This window comes from Hylobates moloch, unplaced genomic scaffold, assembly GCF_009828535.3.
Source record: "Hylobates moloch isolate HMO894 unplaced genomic scaffold, HMol_V3 SCAFFOLD_8, whole genome shotgun sequence".
Taxonomy (NCBI): Eukaryota; Metazoa; Chordata; class Mammalia; order Primates; family Hylobatidae; genus Hylobates; species Hylobates moloch.
In genome coordinates this window covers 65,698,321-65,715,885 of record NW_026652283.1, presented here as the reverse complement: position 1 = coordinate 65,715,885, position 17,565 = coordinate 65,698,321, and the positions used below count along the sequence as shown (strand labels likewise).

At 42.0% G+C, this 17,565-nt stretch overlaps 2 pseudogenes; both read left to right on the top strand.

Annotated features, from left to right (window-relative positions):
* The first annotated feature begins 8,962 nt into the window (after positions 1-8,962).
* LOC116472311 (large ribosomal subunit protein eL34-like) lies at positions 8,963-9,316 on the top strand (annotated as a pseudogene).
* Positions 9,317-13,876: 4,560 nt separating this feature from the next.
* Positions 13,877-14,124, top strand: LOC116472310 (cytochrome c oxidase subunit NDUFA4-like; annotated as a pseudogene).
* Positions 14,125-17,565: the final 3,441 nt, after the last annotated feature.

The following is a 17,565-nucleotide window of genomic DNA, read 5'->3' as shown; positions in this document are numbered from 1 at the left end:
TAGGAAATCAGGATTTTGTTGGCTTTAAGAAAACACGTGGTATGTTCACTGTATATTAAATATACCTGTATTTAATGTTTTCTCTTAGGACAGAAAAGTAGACACACACATACACACACACACACACACACATTGTGTTCAGCTTTCTGTTTTATATTATTTGCCATTCAGATTAGAACAGAACAGACTCTATTCATGCAAACTATATGAAATGAAAAACTTTTAAGACTCTTCATTAATTGGAGTTTCTGGGCAACATTGTGTGTGTGTGTGTGTGTGTGTGTACAGACACATTTTTTTTTTAACTTGATGATTCAGATGTCTTGGTCCCTGAATAGTCCTAGATTACTTATTTTGAGAATTCATTGTTAAAAATTACAGGGAATTAAAATAATTGCCTTTTTTTTTTTTTAGAGGGTAAGAGATGGGTAGAACGAGTATGCCTCTGAAAAATTTATTAGTTTATTCTTGTGGAGAATACCAAGAAAATGTGTATTTGCCCATTGCTAAATATGATATATGCCATTTTATATTTATTTGTCCCAAGTGTCTTTTTGTAAGAGGAGAATAAACAGTAAGGAATTACTGATCAAAGTTTTACTATTTCATTTATTTGAGTTTTTCTTAGAGCTTAATTAAAGAAGAGTGGTTTGGGGTATACTTTTCTTATTTGTGCTTTATATTTTGAACTCAGTCAACACTGTAGACAGTCTCCAGGCAGGTTATAAATTAAAACCTAACTGATGGTTCAGAATATAATTTCCCAGTTTGCCTTTGGGCTCTTGCCTCTCCTCTCCCTCTGTTCGTCAATATTTCCATGGATGTTTTTAACAGTATTTTCTGTATGTTGGGTTAATGTTTTTGGTTTTTGAAAATATGAATACCTGTCATATGTATTAGTTTTGAGTACTATATGTACAATTATGGTACTAGGTATAATAGATTACAACAATGAAGTGATGTAGTATATGTTTTTGTGGGATTAAAGTCTAATGAAGGAGACAAAGTAAAAAAATTACTAATTTTAATTTGTGCAGTGATGGAAATGATACTGACTTAAGAGAGTAACAGAAAATCAACTAACTTTAGTAGAGAGAGTCAGAGCTCTGCTTCTGAAGAAGATGTGGAAAACCTCAAGAGACTGTCATTCCCATTTTAACAAGGAGAAAAGACTGGGTCATCTATAAAATTAAAGCTTTTTTTCTTGAGCATATCAAAGAACTGAAATTACGAGGCAAACAAACCAAATCCCAAAGAGTGATAAGCCCTACAAGGAGAGATGGGACATACTGACTGTTTAACCTTAGGAAGAACCCAAGAGAAAGAGATGGCCTTTATATAAACAGGTAAAATATTAGCAAAAATTTTAACAAATTCCTAAAGTGTATGTGTGGGCTAGCATACCAGTTTGGAATAGCCAAGAATCTGAAATAAGGGAACTTCATACAACTCACAAGTTCTTTCCCAAGGGCCTACACTAGGACTTAAGAAAGACTGGAAGCAGGGTGGGGAACCAGAAAGTCTCAGTAAGTGGTTTAAGCAAACAGAAGGTAGTTGGCCGCCTTGAAACTCTGCCTACTTTCAAGCTCTTCTCTTGAATGATGCAAAAGCCTTAGGCTACTGTAGGGAGGGGCAACAATCATTCCTAGGGCCCAGGCAGAAATTCATTGCTCTGGGGTAGGAATGTAGACAAAACCCACCTGCTTTTGAGAGAGAGATAGGAAATGTTCTGCCTTCAGGACACAGGAAAACAATATTACTGCTAGAGGAATAGAAGCAAAAATTGACCTTGGAGGATAGGCAGAAAATCTGGGCCCAGGAAGCCACATGGATAACATAAAGAGGTCTGCTCCCAGTGGGGAATGGGCATGAAATTGTTGCACAAGACCAACAATAGATTTGAAACAGATTTTGACTACTAGTGAGAAATGGTGCAAGAATGTTGAGAAAGCCACATCCCTGAAGGCCAGGCACACAAAGCCTGCCTAAGACCGAGGCTAGCCAAGGACAAAAAAACCCATCTCTGCTATAAGCCTAGCAGTAAGGAACAAGGAACACCAGTCTGTTGAGGAAGCAGCAAGGGTGTAAATATAGATCCTCTCTGTGGTGTAGGCATACAGGGATCCCTGAAAATTGAGAGTGGGACTCAGAAGAGTCCTCCTGTACTCCAGGTGCAGGAGTAGCATAAGGTAATAGCATAAGGTAATAAGGTAAGCATAAGGTAATAGCAGTCAACCACTGGAAGAATTTGAAGCCTGTAGTATACTGAAGATAGTGACAGCATTAATCCAACCCAAACCCCTACAAACTGGTGTCCACATTGACGCAATTTCCAAACTAATGGTCTCTGTGTTAGTCCATTTTGTATTGCTATAAAGGAATACCTGAGGCTGGATAATTTATAGACAAGAGGTTTATTTTGGCTCATGGTTCTGCAGTTTATACAAGAAACATGGTGCCAGCATTTGCTTCTGGTTAGGCCTCAGGAAGCTTTTACTTGTGGCAGAAGGGAAGGGGAGCTGATGTGTCACATGACAACAGCAGGAGCAAGAGAGATGCCAAGTTCTGTTTATTTATTTATCTTATTTGTCTTATTTTATTTATTTATTTATTGAGATAGCATCTCAGTCTGTCACCCAGGCTGGAGTGCAGTGGCACCATCTCAGCTCACTGCAGCCTCTGCCTCCTGGGTTCAAGCGATTCTCCTGCCTCAGCCTCCTGAGTAGCTGGGATTACAGGCATGTGCCACCAAGCCCAGCTAATTTTTGTATTTTTAGTAGAGATGGGGTTTCACCATGTTGGCCAGGCTGGTCTCCAATGCCTGACCTCAAGTGATCCACCCACCTCGGCCTCCCAAAGTGCTGGGATTATAGCCATGAGCCACCGCGCCTGGCCCAAGCTCTTTTTAAAAAATCAGCTTTCACGTGAACTAATGAAGAACTCATTACCCCAAAGAGGGCACTAAGCCACTCATGAGGGATCCCTCCCATGACCCAAACACCTCTGACCAGGCCGTGCTTCCAACATTGAGAATCACATTTCAACATGAGATTTGGAAGGGACAAACATCCAAACTATGTCAGTCTGACAGAAGTGTGTGCATTTCCAGGTGTAACACAATCTACCTTATTCCTTCTGTTATACACATGAGTCTGGCATTCAATCAAAAAACCAACAGAATCCAATTCAGAAATGAAACAGAGGTTGGGACTAGCAGACCTTAAGACAATCAATTAATAACATATCTGGTGGAAAAGGTGGGAAATAACGAACAGATAGTGAATTTCAGCAGAGAAGTGGGTAAAAAAGGGCAAAATGGAAACTCCAGATATATATACATAAAAAGGTTGGCCAGGCACTGTGGCTCACACCTGTAATCCCAGCACTTTGGGAGGTCGAGGCAGGTAGATCACTTGAGACCAGGAGTTTGAGACCAGCCTGTCTAACATGGGGAAACCCCAGCTCTACTAGAAATAGAAAAAATTAGCCAGGCGTGGTAGCACACACCTATAATCCCAGCTACTCGGGAGGCTGAGGCATGAGAATTGCTTGAACCCGGGAGGCAGAGGTTGCAGTGAGCTGAGATTGTGCCACTGCACTCCTGCCTGGGCAACAGAGCAAGACTCTGTGTCAAAAAAAAAAAGTCTACAATATCAGAGATAGAGGATTTCTTCAAACTTGATACAGCTGAAGAATTCATGAACTTGAAAAGAGGTCAATAGCAAGTATCTAAACAGACAAAGCAAAAGAGAGTAGTGGTGGGGAAACAGGACAGAGCATCCAAGAACTGTGGGGCAAGATCAAATAGTCTGATGTACAGGCAAACCTTGAAAATATTACAGTTTGGCTCCAGACCACTGCCATAAAACAAATATAATAAAGCAAGTCAAATGAATTCTTTTGTTAACGAGTGCATATGAAAGTTATGTTTGCACTATACCATAGTCTATTAAGTGTGCAATAGCATTATGTCTAAAGAAAAACAACATATGTACCTTAATTTAAAAATGCTTTATTAAAACAAAATGCTAATAATCATCTGACCCTTCAGCAAGTAGCAGTATTTTTGCTGGTAGAGGACCTTGCTTTGAGTTGATGGCTGCTGACTGATGATGGTTGTGGCAATTTCTTAAAATAAGACATCAATGGCCAGGTGTGGTGGCTCACGCCTGCAATCGCAGCATTTTGGGAGGCCGAGGTGGGTGGATCACCTGAGGTTGAGAGTTCAAGACCAGCCTGACCAACATGGAGAAACCCTGTCTCTACTAAAAATACAAAATTAGCTGGGTATGGTGGCACATGCCTGTAATCCCAGCTACTTGGGAGACTGAGGCAAGAGAATCATGTGAACCTGGGAGGCGGAGGTTGTGGTGAGCAGAGATCGCACCATTGCACTCCCGTCTGGGCAACAGGAGTGAAACTCCGTCTCAAAAAAAAAAAAAAAAAAAAAGGACATTCAACCCTCTTAGATCCTGCCACTACTTTATCAACTAAGTAACTAAGTATATGTATATGTAATATTCTAATCCTTTGTCGCCATTTCAACAATACTTACAGTATCTTCAACAGTAGATTCCATCTCAAGAAACCACTTTCTTTGTTCATCCATAAGAAGCAACTCCTCATCTTGTTAAAGTTTTGTCATGAATCTGCAATAATTCTGTCACACCTTTAGGCTGTGCTTCTAATTCTAATTCTCTTGCTATTTCCACCACATCTGCAGTGACTTCCTCCACTGAAGTCCTGAACCTCTCAAAGTCATCCACAAGGGTTGGAATCAACTTCTTCCAAACTCCTATTAAAATGTTGACATTTTGACCTCCTTCCATGAATCACAAATTGGCATCTGGAATGGTTAATCCTTTCCAGAAAGTTTTCAATTGACTTTGCCTGGATCCATGAGAGGAATCACTATCTATGGCAGCTATAGCCTTATGAAATGTATTTCTTAAGAAATAAGACTTGAAAGTTGAAATGACTCTTTGATCCGTGGGCTGCAGATTGTATATTGTGTTAGCAGGCATGAAAACACAGCATTCATCTCTTTGTACGTCTCTGTCACAGCTCTTGGTTGACCAGGTACATTGTCAATGAGCAGTAATATTTTGAAAGGAATCTTTTTTTCTGAACAGTAGGTCTCAATACTGGGCTTAAAATATTTAGTGAATGAGGCTGTAAAGAGATGTACTGTTATCCAGGCTTTGTTGTAGAGCACAGGTGGTGGCAACTGATCATAATTCTCAGCTCTAGGATTTTGAGAATGGTAAACGAAACTTTCTCAGTATCAGCAGTAAAGCTGTTTTGCTTTATTGTCATTTATGTGTTCACTGGAGTAACACTTTTCATTTCCTTCAAGAGCTTTTCCTTTGCATTCACAACTTGGCTAACTCATACAAGATGGCTGGCTTTCATCCTATCATGCCTTCCTCACTAAGCTTAATCATTTCTAGCCTTTGATTTAAAGTGAAAGACATGTGACTCTTCCTTTCACTTGAACACTTAGAGGTCATTGTAGATTATTAACTGGCCTAATTTCATTATTGTTGTGTCTCAGGGAACAGAGAGGCCTGAGGAGAGGGAGAGAGATGGCACAATGGCAGGTCAATGAACCAGTCACAGCACACACAACATTTATCAATTAAGTTCATTGTCTTCTATAGGCAGAATTGTTGATATCCCCCAACAGTTACAATAGTAACATCAAGGATCACTCATCACAGATCACTATACAGATATAATCAATGCAGTATCTGTGAAGCACAATAAACCAAAGTACAAAAAAAGACATACACCCATATGTAATTAAAGTCCAAGAGAAAACAGAAACGGACTGCGGGATAAGAAATATCAGTAGAGGCTGGGTGTGGTGGCTCACGCCTGTAATCCCAGCACTTTGGGAGGCCGAGGCGGGCGGATCACGAGGTCAAGAGATCGAGACCATCCTGGCCAACATGGTGAAACCCCGTCTCTATTAAAAATACAAAAATTAGCCAGGCATGGTGGCGCACACCTGTAGTCCCAGGTACTCAGGAGCCTGAGGCAGGAGAATTGCTCGAATCCGGGAGGCAGATGTTGCAGTGAGCCGAGATCACACCACTGCACTCCAGCCTGCCAATAGAGTGAGACTCCATCTCAAAAAAAAGAAAAAAAGGAAAAAGAAAAAAATATATCAGTAAAGATAATGGCCAAGAATTTTCCAAAGTTAATGAAGAACAATAACTCATGGGTCCCAGAATTCCAGAAATTCCACATTGTAAGTCAAACTGCTGAAACCAAAGATAAGAGTTAATCTCTCAAAGACAGTTGGAGGAAAAAGAAACATTTACAGAGAAAGAAACACGTAAGAATTATAGCTTGCTTCCTTCCTTCCCTCCCTCCCTCCCCCCCTCCCTCCCTCCTTCCTTCCTTCCTTCCTTCCTTCCTTCCTTCCTTCCTTCCTTCCTTCCGTCCTTGCTTTTTTTGAGACGGTCTCCCTCTGTTGCCCAGGCTGGAGTGCAGCGGCATGATCTCGGCTCACTTCAGCCTCCCTGCCTCGGGCTCTGGTGATTCTCCTGCCTCGGCCTGCCGAATACCTGGGATTGCAGGCACACACCACCACGGCTGGCTGGTTTTTGTATTTTTGGTGGTGACAGGGTTTCGCCGTGTTGGCCAGGCTGGTCTCCAACTCCTGACCTCGAGTGATCTGCCCGCCTCGGCCTCCCTAAGTGCTGGGATTACAGACGGAGTCTCGCTCACTGAATGCTCAGTGTTGCCCAGGCTGGAGTGCAGTGGCCTGATCTCGGCTCGCTACAACCTCCACCTCCCAGCTGCCTGCCTTGGCCTCCCAAAGTGCTAAGATTACAGCCTCTGCCCAGCCGCCACCCCATCTAGGAAGTGAGGAGCGCCTCTGCCTGGCCACCCCGTCTGGGAACTGAGGAGCGCCTCTGCCCAGCCGCCGCCCCTTCTGGGAAGTGAGGAGCGTCTCTGCCCAGCCACCCGGTCTGGGAAGTGAGGAGCATCTCTGCCCGGCCACCCCGTCTGGGAAGTGAGGAGCGCCTCTGCCCAGCCGCCCATCGTCTGGGATGTGAGGAGTGCCTCTGCCCGGCCGCCCCGTCTGGGAAGTGAGGAGCGCCTCTGCCCGGCCGCCCCGTCTGGGAAGTGAGGAGCGCCTCTGCCCGGCCGCCCCGTCTGGGAAGTGAGGAGCGCCTCTGCCTGGCCGCTGTGCAACCTTCCAAGTGTGAAGTGACAGCCTTCGTTGTAGAATGAAGACACTGGCACTGATTATATAACACCTTGGCAGCTATCTCAAGTCATTGATGGTGGAGGTATTGGAATTATAGAAGAAAGCAAACACACAAATTTGACTAAAGGCGATTTTGTGACTTCTATCTATTGGCCCTGGCAAACCAGGGTTATTCTGGATGGAAATGCCTTGAAAAGGTGATATATATGTGAACGTATCTGATTTTTTTTTCCCTGTGTAATTCTTTTCTTTTTTTTTGAGACGGAGTCTCGCTCTGTCACCCAGGCTGGGGTGCAGTGGCGCAATCTTGGCTCACTGCAAGCTCCGCCTCCCGGGTTCACGCCATTCTCCTGCCTCAGCCTCTCCCAGTAGCTGGGACTACAGGCGCCCGCCACCACGCCCGGCTAATTTTTTGTATTTTTAGTAGAGACGGGGTTTCACCGTGGTCTCGATCTCTTGACCTCGTGATCCGCCCGCCTCGGCCTCCCAAAGTGCTGGGATTACAAGCGTAAGCCACCGCGCCCGGCCTCCCTGTGTAATTCTTACTTTGTGCATTTGATATTCAGTTGTGTTTGTAATCACGGAAAAATAAAAGCATATATTTTCTTTAAAAAAAAAAAGAAGAAAAGAATTATAGCCAACTTCTGGTCAGGGAGTAAATGAGCAAGAAAATAATGAAGTGAGGGTCCATGTAAGGAGCTTGGAAGTCATCATTCCATCCTGACAATAAGGAAAATGCTGGACAAAGTGAAGACACAACTCTTCTTGGATCCCTCAGAAAAGTGAGGTTACAGGGCAAAATGCTACTCCCAAAATTGAAGAGACAGGCAAATACAGAGAATTACAACTTAATGGAGCAGGAACTCAGAAGCAAAAACCTCCGTGGGCACTAGTGCCAGGGTAGGAAAATCTAAATTGTGCTTGACAAATAGCTGGAGGCTCAGTGTGGACAAGTCTGAGATTAAAAACTCCAGGGGGGCCAGGTGTGGTGGCTCACGCCTGTAATCCTAGCACTTTGGAGCCCAAGACAGGCAGATCACCTGAATTCGGGAGTTTGAGACCAGCCTGGCCAGCATGGCAAAACCCCATCTTTACTAAAAATACAAAAATTAGCCAAGTGTGGTAGCATGCGCCTGTAATTTCAGCTACTTGGGAGGCTAAGGCATGAGAATCACTTGAACCCGGGAGGCAGAGGTTGCAGTGAGCCAAGATCACACCATTGCACTCCAGTCTGGGCAACAGAGTGAGATTCCATCTCAAAAAATAAAACAAAACAAATAAATTAAATAAAAACTCCAAGGGGACCCAGTCATAGGGCAACCGCCACACTTCTCTGAGTTTTACCTCCAGGCACTCAATCAGGTTCTCACAGTAAAGACTGGCCAAAAATCCCTTTGGGATTTCATCAGGGGAAGGGGACAAGGAACCATTTTGAAATATGCCAGAGCTTTCTGTTCTTAACAAGGCCTGCCCTTGAGAGAAACTGTTTTACCAGAGCCTAATCTAGTAAAGTTTTTTCAGAGTCTTAATGATTCGGGGAAGAGAAATATCCAATTCCAGCCAGCTCTAGCTATCCTGTTCCACCCAGTGGTGGGGAGGAAGGTACTGAGAAGCACTTGTGAAGGTCACAGTCTAGAGGCACAGGCTCATTAAAAGACTGAGACTGAATCCTATTTGACTTGTGAACTCGCAAAGACTTTCTTCTTTCTCTTTTGCTGATGTTGTTTACAGGCACTCAGAATGGTCCAGCGTTAGATATACCATCGTAGGCTTTCCTACAATATAGCCTCTAACAAAACTAGGCTGTCCCGAACCCCAGGTAATAGAATTGTTTACCTTTATACCAAGAAGGTTGGGAAAGCACCAAAATCTGCATGTGTCATGTGCCCAGGCAGACTTTGAGGGGTTTATGCTTGAGACCTAAAGTTCTTATGAAATTGTCCAAAACAAAAAAAACATGTCAGCAGGGAATATGGTGGTTCCATTTGTGCTAAATGTGTTCGTGACAGGATCAAGCATGCTTTCCTTATCGAGGAGCAGAAAATTGTTGTGAAAGTGTTGAAGGCACAAGCACAGAGTCAAAAAGCTAAATAAAAAATGAAATTTTGCTGGGCATGGTGGCTCACACCTGTAATCCCAGCACTTTGGGAGGCCGAGGCGGGCAGATCATGAGGTCAGGAGTTCGAGACCAGCCTGACCAACATGGTGAAACCCTGTCTCTACTAAAAATACAAAAATTAGCTGGGCATGATGGCATGCACATGTAATCTCCGCTGCTCGGGAGGCTGAGGCAGGAGAATCGCTTGAACATGGGAGGTAGAGGTCGCAATGAGCCCTGCATTCCAGCCTGGGCAACAGAGTGAGACTCCTTCTCGAAAAAAAAAAAAAAAAGGAAAGAAAGAAACTTTTTTGAGTAATAAAAATGAAAAGACTTAAAAAAAAAGACTGAGACCTAATCATAGGACTATAAAATACCTTTCCTTCCCACACATCTTCCCACGCATTACTAAAGTCCTTTTTACTATAGCCCCTTTTACGTACTCCATCATGTTCAGGTGTCAAGAAAAAAAAAACTACAAGGCAGACTAAAAGGCAAAACAGAACAAAGACTCCACAATTTTAAGAGACGGAGCAATCCTCAGAACCAGATTCATATATGACACGGATGTTGAAATGGTCAGACCATGAACTTAAAACAACTTATTCATATGCCAAAGACTCTAGTGAATAAAGTAGACAGCCTGTAAGAACAGATGGGCAACGGGTGAACAGAGAGATGGAAATTCTAAGCATAAACATAATGCCAGAAATAACACTGCAGCAGAAATGAAGAATGCTTTTGATGGGTCTATTAATAGATTGGACATGGCTGAGAAAACAATCTCTGAACTTGAGTGTATCTCAATAGAAACTTTCAAAATGGAAGAGCAAAAAGAAAAAAAAGATTGAAAAAAAAAATCCCAACAGAAAATCCAAGAATGATGGGACAACTACAAGAGGTATTACATAAGTGGAATGAAAATACCACAAGGGCTAGGCACAGTGGCTCACACCTGTAATCCCAGCACTTTGGGAGGCCGAGGTGGGTGGATCACCTGAGGTCAGGAGTTCGAGACCAGTCTCGCCAACATGGTGAAACCCTGTCTCTAATAAAAATACAAAAATTAGCCAGGTGTGGTGGCGGGTGCCTGTAATCTCAGCTACTCGGGAGGCTGAGGCAGGAGAATCGCTTGAGCCTGGGAGGCGGAGGTTGCAGTGAGCTGAGACCATGCCACTGCACTCCAGCCTGGGCAACACAGCGAGACTCCATATCATAATAAAAATAAAAATAGAAAAGAAAATACCAGAAGGAGGCCAGGCACGGTGGCTCACATCTGTAGGCAGAGGTTGCAGTGAGCCGAGATTACGCCACTGCACTCCAGTCTGGGCGACAGAGCAAGACTTCATCTCAAAAAAGAAAAGAAAAAAAGAAAATACCAGAAGGAGAAGAAATAAATAAAAGAACAGAAGAAATACTTGAAGCAATAATGACTGAGAATTTTTGCAGATTAATGTCAGATATCAAATCACAGATTCAGGAAGCTCAGAGAACACCACACAGGATAAATGCCAAGACAACAATAACCACAATCATCACCACAAAAAAACACGACACCTAGGAATACCATATTTTAAAAGTCCTATATTTTAAAAGTCTTTAAAAAGTCAGAGGAAAATGACACCTTACCTACAGGGGAAAAAAGACAAAAAATTATACCCAACTTCTCCTCAGAAACATGCAAGCAAGGAGGTCAGTGAAATTTAGTTGAGAGAAAAAAATTACCAACCTAGAATTCTGTGTCCTGTGAAATGATTCTTCAGAAGTGAAGAAGTACAGACTTTCTCAGACAAGCAAAAACTGAAGAAGTTTGTTGCCAGTAGATCTGCCTTACAATAAATGTTAAAAGTTTCTCAGGGAAAAGAAAAATGATATAGGTCAGAAACTTGGAGCTACATAAAGAAAGAGTCTATCTATCTATCTATCTATCTATCTATCTATCATCTATCTATCTATCTATCTATCATCTATCTACCATCTGTTCTCTCTATAATCTATTCTTTTTATCTAATCTATAATCTATTCTATCATCTATTCTATCCAATCTATTCTATCTATCTATCTATCATCTATCTATCTATCTATCTATCTATCTATCTATCTATCTATCTATCTATCTATCTATCTATCTATCTATCTATCTATCTATCTATCTATCTATCTATCATCTATCTAATCTCTGTCTCTATCTGCCTGCCTGCCTATATAACTACTTACCTACCTTTCTACCTATCTATCCAGTCACCCATCCATCTATCTAAATAGATTTATTGTAAAGAGTTAGATGATCTGATTATGGATGCTGAGAAATTCCCAGACATGCAGTCGGCAAACTGGAGATTTAGGATAACCTATGGTATAGTTCCAGTACAAGTCTGAAGGCCTGAGAATCAGGAGAGCCAATGGAGTCAGTTCCAGTTCAAAAGCTAGCAGGCTTGAGACCCAAGAAGAGCCATTGTTTCAGTTTAAGTTCAAAGAAAGCAAAAGATTGATGTCCTTGCTCAAGGCAGTCAGGCAGGAGATGTTCCCTTTACTTGGACTTTCTGATCTATTCAGGCATTCAGTGGATTGGACAAGACCCACCCACATCAGGGAGGGTAATCTAATTTGTAGTTTTTACTCAGTTTACCAATGCAAATGTTAATCTCATTCAGAAACCCCCTCACGGATATACCCAGAATAGTGTTTGACCAAATATCTGGGCACCCTGTGGCCTAGTCAAGTTCACATATAAAATTCATCATCGCAATGACATTCTGGAAAGGCAAAACCATTGGCAGAAATCAGATCAATTGTTGCAAGAGTGGGGAAGTATTGAATATGAAAGGACCTGAGGGAAATTTTAGGTGTGATGGAATATGCTAAATTTTTATTGTGGTGGTACTTATTTGACCATATAGGTTTGTCAGAACTCATTGAATTGTATACCTAAAAAAGGCAAATTTCTTTATATGTAACTATACTTTAATAAACATGAATTTAAGAACAAAAAAGAATTTGAAGAACAATTGAAGAAGAAGAAGAAGAAGGCTGGGTACCATGCCTCATGCCCATAATCCCAGCACTTTGAGAGGCTGAGGTGGGAGGATTGCTTGAGCCCAGGAGTTTGAGACCAGCCTGGGAAACATAGGGAGACCTCATCTCTACAAAAAATAAAAAACAGTAGCTAGGAATGGTGGCACATGTCTTTGTCCCAGATACTTGGGAGGCTGAGGTGGGAGGATTGTTTGAGTCCTAGAGGTTGAGGCTTCAGTGAGCAGTGATCATGCCACTGCACTCGAGCCTGGGCAACAGAGTGAGTTCCCATCCTAAAATAATAATAATAATAATAATAATAATAATAATAATAAATAATGAGGTAGTCTGAGCCCTATACTGAGGGCATGCTATTTAAGCTGAATCTTGAACATAAAAATAATTTAGTCATGGGATATATTTGGGGTGGGAAGAGTTTGTAAGAGAGGAGACAATGGAGAACAGTCAGTGAAAAGATTGGCATATTTATGGAAGTGGAGAGAGGTGTATTGCTTGAGCACAAGATGAGACTGAAGAGACTGGCTAGGGTTAGATTATGCAGCATTTTGTAGTCCACGTTTAAGAAGGATAGATTTTATTTTGATGCAATAAGAAATAATGAAAAGTTAAGCATGGGGCAAAAGATTTGACATTTTCAATTCATGTTAGCTGCTAGGTGGGGAATGGATTGAAGGTATTTAGAGGAGTAGCAGTCAATTTAGGAGGCTGTTTCAGTAGGCAATGGGAGTGATGATGCTGTGTGATCTAGAGCTGTGGTAGTGGATATGAGGAAAAGTAGACTCAAAGAATATTTTGAAGATTGAATTTATTGGATTTCCTTATGAATTCAACATCAGGAGTGAAGGAAATGGAATAATGAAGGAGGATGTTTAAGTTTTGGTCTTGACCAATTAGGAGGCTATTGGTGCTATGTAATGTGATGAAGACAGAAAGGAGGGACAAGTTTGGAGGAATTAAAATTCCTCTTCACCATGTTAAGTTTGGAATGCCTGAGACATCCAAATGAAAATGTTTAATGTGTAGTTTCTTTTTTTTTTTTTCTTTTCTTTTTTTTTTTTTTTTGAGACAGAGTTTCACTCTGTTGCCCAGGCTGGAGTGAAGTGGCACGATCTTGGCTCACTGCAACCTCTGCCTCCTGGGTTCAAGCCATTCTCCTGCCTCAGCCTCCTGAGTAGCTGGGACTACAGGTACACACCATCATGCCCAGCTAATTTTTGTATTTTCAGTAGAGGTAGGGTTTCACCATGTTGGCCAGGCTGGTCTTGAACTTCTGGCTTCACATGATCTGCCCACCTTGGCCTCCCAAAGTGCAGGGATTACAGACGTGAGCCACCGCACCTGGCCTAATGTGTAGTTCAATGGGTATCTGAATCTGTAGCTCAAGAGATACCTGAACTAAAGAAAGAAATTGAGGATTATCACCAATATAGGTAACTTTTAAAGACATATAAATGAATGAAATCACTTAAAGAATGTTGACAAAGAAATGAAGAGTTTCTTTCCTTTCAAATGCTGCAAACATGCTCCACCAGATCCTCAGTCAGGCCAAGAAGCATCTGAGCTTGATCCCTTCTTTGTGTTTATTGGAGCTGAAGGTACTGCAGCAGCACTGTGTGTTTTGTGTCTGGCATTGTTCAATCCAGATGTTAGTTGAGACGGAAAGAATAACCCAGAACGCTGAAACAAACTGGGTCCCAATGATCCATACAAGTTCTACCCAGTGAATGTGGATTACAGCATACTGAAGAAAGAAGGTCCAGATTTCTAAATGTTTCCCTATAAAGCTGCTTTAGAATGAAGGCCTTCCAGAAACCATCTGCACAATTTTCCACTTAATCAGGAAATATTTCTCCTCTAAATGCATGAAGTCATGTTGATATATTGGATTGGAGATTATATTGATTAATTAGTATCTGAAACTTGAAAAAAACTAAAAAGAAAAAGAAGTAGGCCGGGCGCAGTGGCTCACGCCTGTAATCCCAGCACTTTGGGAGGCCGAGGCGGGCGGATCTCGAGGTCAGGAGATTGAGACCATCTTGGCTAACACGGTGAAACCCCGTCTCTACTAAAAAATACAAAAAATTAGCCGGGTGTGGTGGAGGGCGCCTGTAGTCCCAGCAACTCCAGAGGCTGAGGCAAGAGAATGGCGTGAATCCGGGGAGGCGGAGCTTGCAGTGAGCCTAGATCGCACCACTGGATCACGGGGTGGGGAAAAAAGCCAAACCCCAAAAAAAAAAAAAAAAAAAAAAAAAAAATTAAAAAAAAAAAAGAAAAAGAAATAACGAAGGCCTTGGAGGGATTCCTGATCCCTGAACAACACTTGGAGATCAAGAGAGAAGAAGGAATAGCCAATGTAGAAACCAGGAGAGTACAGTCACATAGAAGCCAAGGGAAGAGAAGAATGTTTCTAGGAAGGAGTTGGCATCTGAATTGAATGCTGTTAAGGGAACTATTAATAGTAAGATGACAGGAGTTTTTGTTGGCAGCACAGAGATATTGCCGATTTTTTTTTTCTTTTTATTAAGACGTGGCCTTGCTCTGTTGTCCAGGCTGGAGTGTAGTGGCGTGATCACAGCTCACTGCAGCCTCAACCTCCCAGGGCTCAAGTGATCCTCCCACCTTAGCCTCCTTGGTAGCTGGGACTACAGGCACACACCACCACGTCCAGTTAATTTTTTTGTATTTTTTGCAGCAACGGGTTTTTGCCATGTTGTCTAGGCTGGTTTTGAACTCCTGGGCTCAAATGATCTGCCTGCCTCAGCTTCCCAAAGTGCTGGGATTACAGGTGTGAGCCACCACTCCTAGCCTGATATTGCTAATTTTATACAGTTTTGGGGGAGTGATTACAGCAGAAGCCAGACTGGACTTTGAACATGAAATATGAAGATAGATCTCTCAACAAAATTGCTTTAAAAGAAACAGGCTAGGGATTTGTGGGGACAGTCATGTCTATGGGAATAGCCCAATAATCAGATTGGTGATTCAGGAGAGGGGATAATCAATGGAGCAATCACTGTTATGCAAATAAGGCAAATTAAAGCCTCATTTTTAATAATTGTTTATTAGTCATTTCTCACATTAACATTTAAAGGATTGTTATTAAGACACTCAAAACAAGGTTACAGATAATGCTGCTTCCAGAAACTAGAAATAGTCTAGTTTTTTTCCTTATGTACTTAACCACATAGCTTCCCTCAGTGATTCACAAAATACAAAAATCTTTCCCTAATCTTTCATATCATCATAAACTTAGCTGTCTGGAGGACTTGATACTCTACAAATGTGAGGCATGAGGCCTGTTGTCTTAGTTGTCTTAGGGCCTTCCTTTTTTTTTTTTTTTGAGATGGAGTCTCAGGCTGGAGTGCATCAGTGTGATCTTGGCTCAATGCAACCTCCGTCTCCTGGGTTCAAGAGATTCTCCTGCCTCAGCCTCCTGAGTAGCTGGGATTACAGGCATGCATCACCATGCCTGGCTAATTTTGGTATTTTTAGTAGAGACAGGTTTCACTATGTTGGCCAGGCTGGTCTCAGACTCTTGACCTCAGGCAGTTCGCCCACCCCAGCCTCCTAAAGTGCTGGAATTATAGGCGTGAGGTGCCATGCCCAGCCTTTTTTTTTTTTTTTTGAGACAAGGTCTCACTCTGTTGCCCAGACTATAGTGCAGTGGCATGATCTCAGCTCACTACAATCCCTACCTTCTGGGTTCAAGTGATCCTCCTGCCTCAGCCTCCTGCTTAGCTGAGACTGTAGGCCCGTGCCACCATGCCTGGCTTATTTTTATTTTTATTTTTGTAGAGACAGTGTCTCCCTGTATTTCCCAGGCTGGCCTTGAACACCTGGGCTCAAGCAATCTGCCTGTCTTAGCCTCCTAAAGTGCTGGGATTACAGGCATGAGCCACTGTGCCAGGCCAGGGCCTTCTTGAGTTGCATTATAAATAAAGGGTCAGGTAGTGGTTGTAGAAAACCTGCCTACAGGTGTCCTCTTGTGAAAATAAATAATTCAAAGTCTAAGCTATTGGAATGCTAAATTATTTTGAGCCTTAAAGGAATGAGAATTTGAGGGCCTGAGTCATTGACAGCCTGTAAGCTAGGCAGCTATAAGCTATAAGCTTTTGTTTGTCTAATAACCAATGAAGCCTTTTCCCTTACTTGCATTGTTTCATAAAATGTAAGTGGCTGAAGGGTGCCAGGGAGGACCCCCTTCCCTCTAACTGTAGACTTTCATTATATATTGACCCCCCTCTTACCTTTCTCACACAAAGATTTCTAGGCTATCATATGGCTTAAGATGGAATGTTAAATACTGTCTTTAAAATTGGAAAGGAAATGAAAAACCAGTTATAAGGAGAAGAAAACAAGCTACATGGAAACAAACTGTAACTAATTAATGTGTTATAACTCATAAATCAGTTTTGTATAGAAAATGTTGCAATCTTGTTAAATTTGTCTTTTTCCTATATAAGAAAAAATTTAGCTTTTGACTTCAAAGCACTAACCTCATTTCTCTGAAGGGGTGCATCCAGGAATGGCTTCAGCTTCTCTTGAATAAGCTCTTTAAAACTGGATCCTGATCCTTTTGATTATTTCAGATTGATATTCTTCAGTAAAAAATCTTTAGATAGAGCTGGGTACAATGGCTTATACCTGTAATCCCCACCACTTGGGAAGTCGAGGTGAAAGGGTTGCTTGAGGCCAGGAGTTTGAGACTTGGCTGAGCAACATAGCAAGACCCTGTCTCTAAATAATAATAATAATAATAATAATAATAATAAAATCTTTAGATATGTGTGTTTTCCTACGTATGTTGTATTTATGGCATGTCATAGTCTGTTTTGTGCACCTATAACAGAATACCACAGACTGGGTAATTTAAAATGAACAGAAATTTATTGGCTTACAGTTCCGGAACTGGGAAGTTCAAGATCAATGGGCCAGTATCTGCCAAGGGCCTTCTAGCTGCGTCATTCCATGACAAAAGGCAGAGGGCAGGAGAGAGAAAAGGAGGCTGAACTGGTCTTTCTATAAGGAATCCACTCCTGTGATAATAGCATTAATATATTCATGAGGGCAGAGCCCTCATGGCCTAATAATCTCATAAAGATCCCATCTCTTAATACTGTTGTATGGGGATTGAGTTTCTAACATGTGATTTTTGGGGGATATGACATATTCAAACCATAGCAGGGCACTGGCAGAGAAAATGCCCATG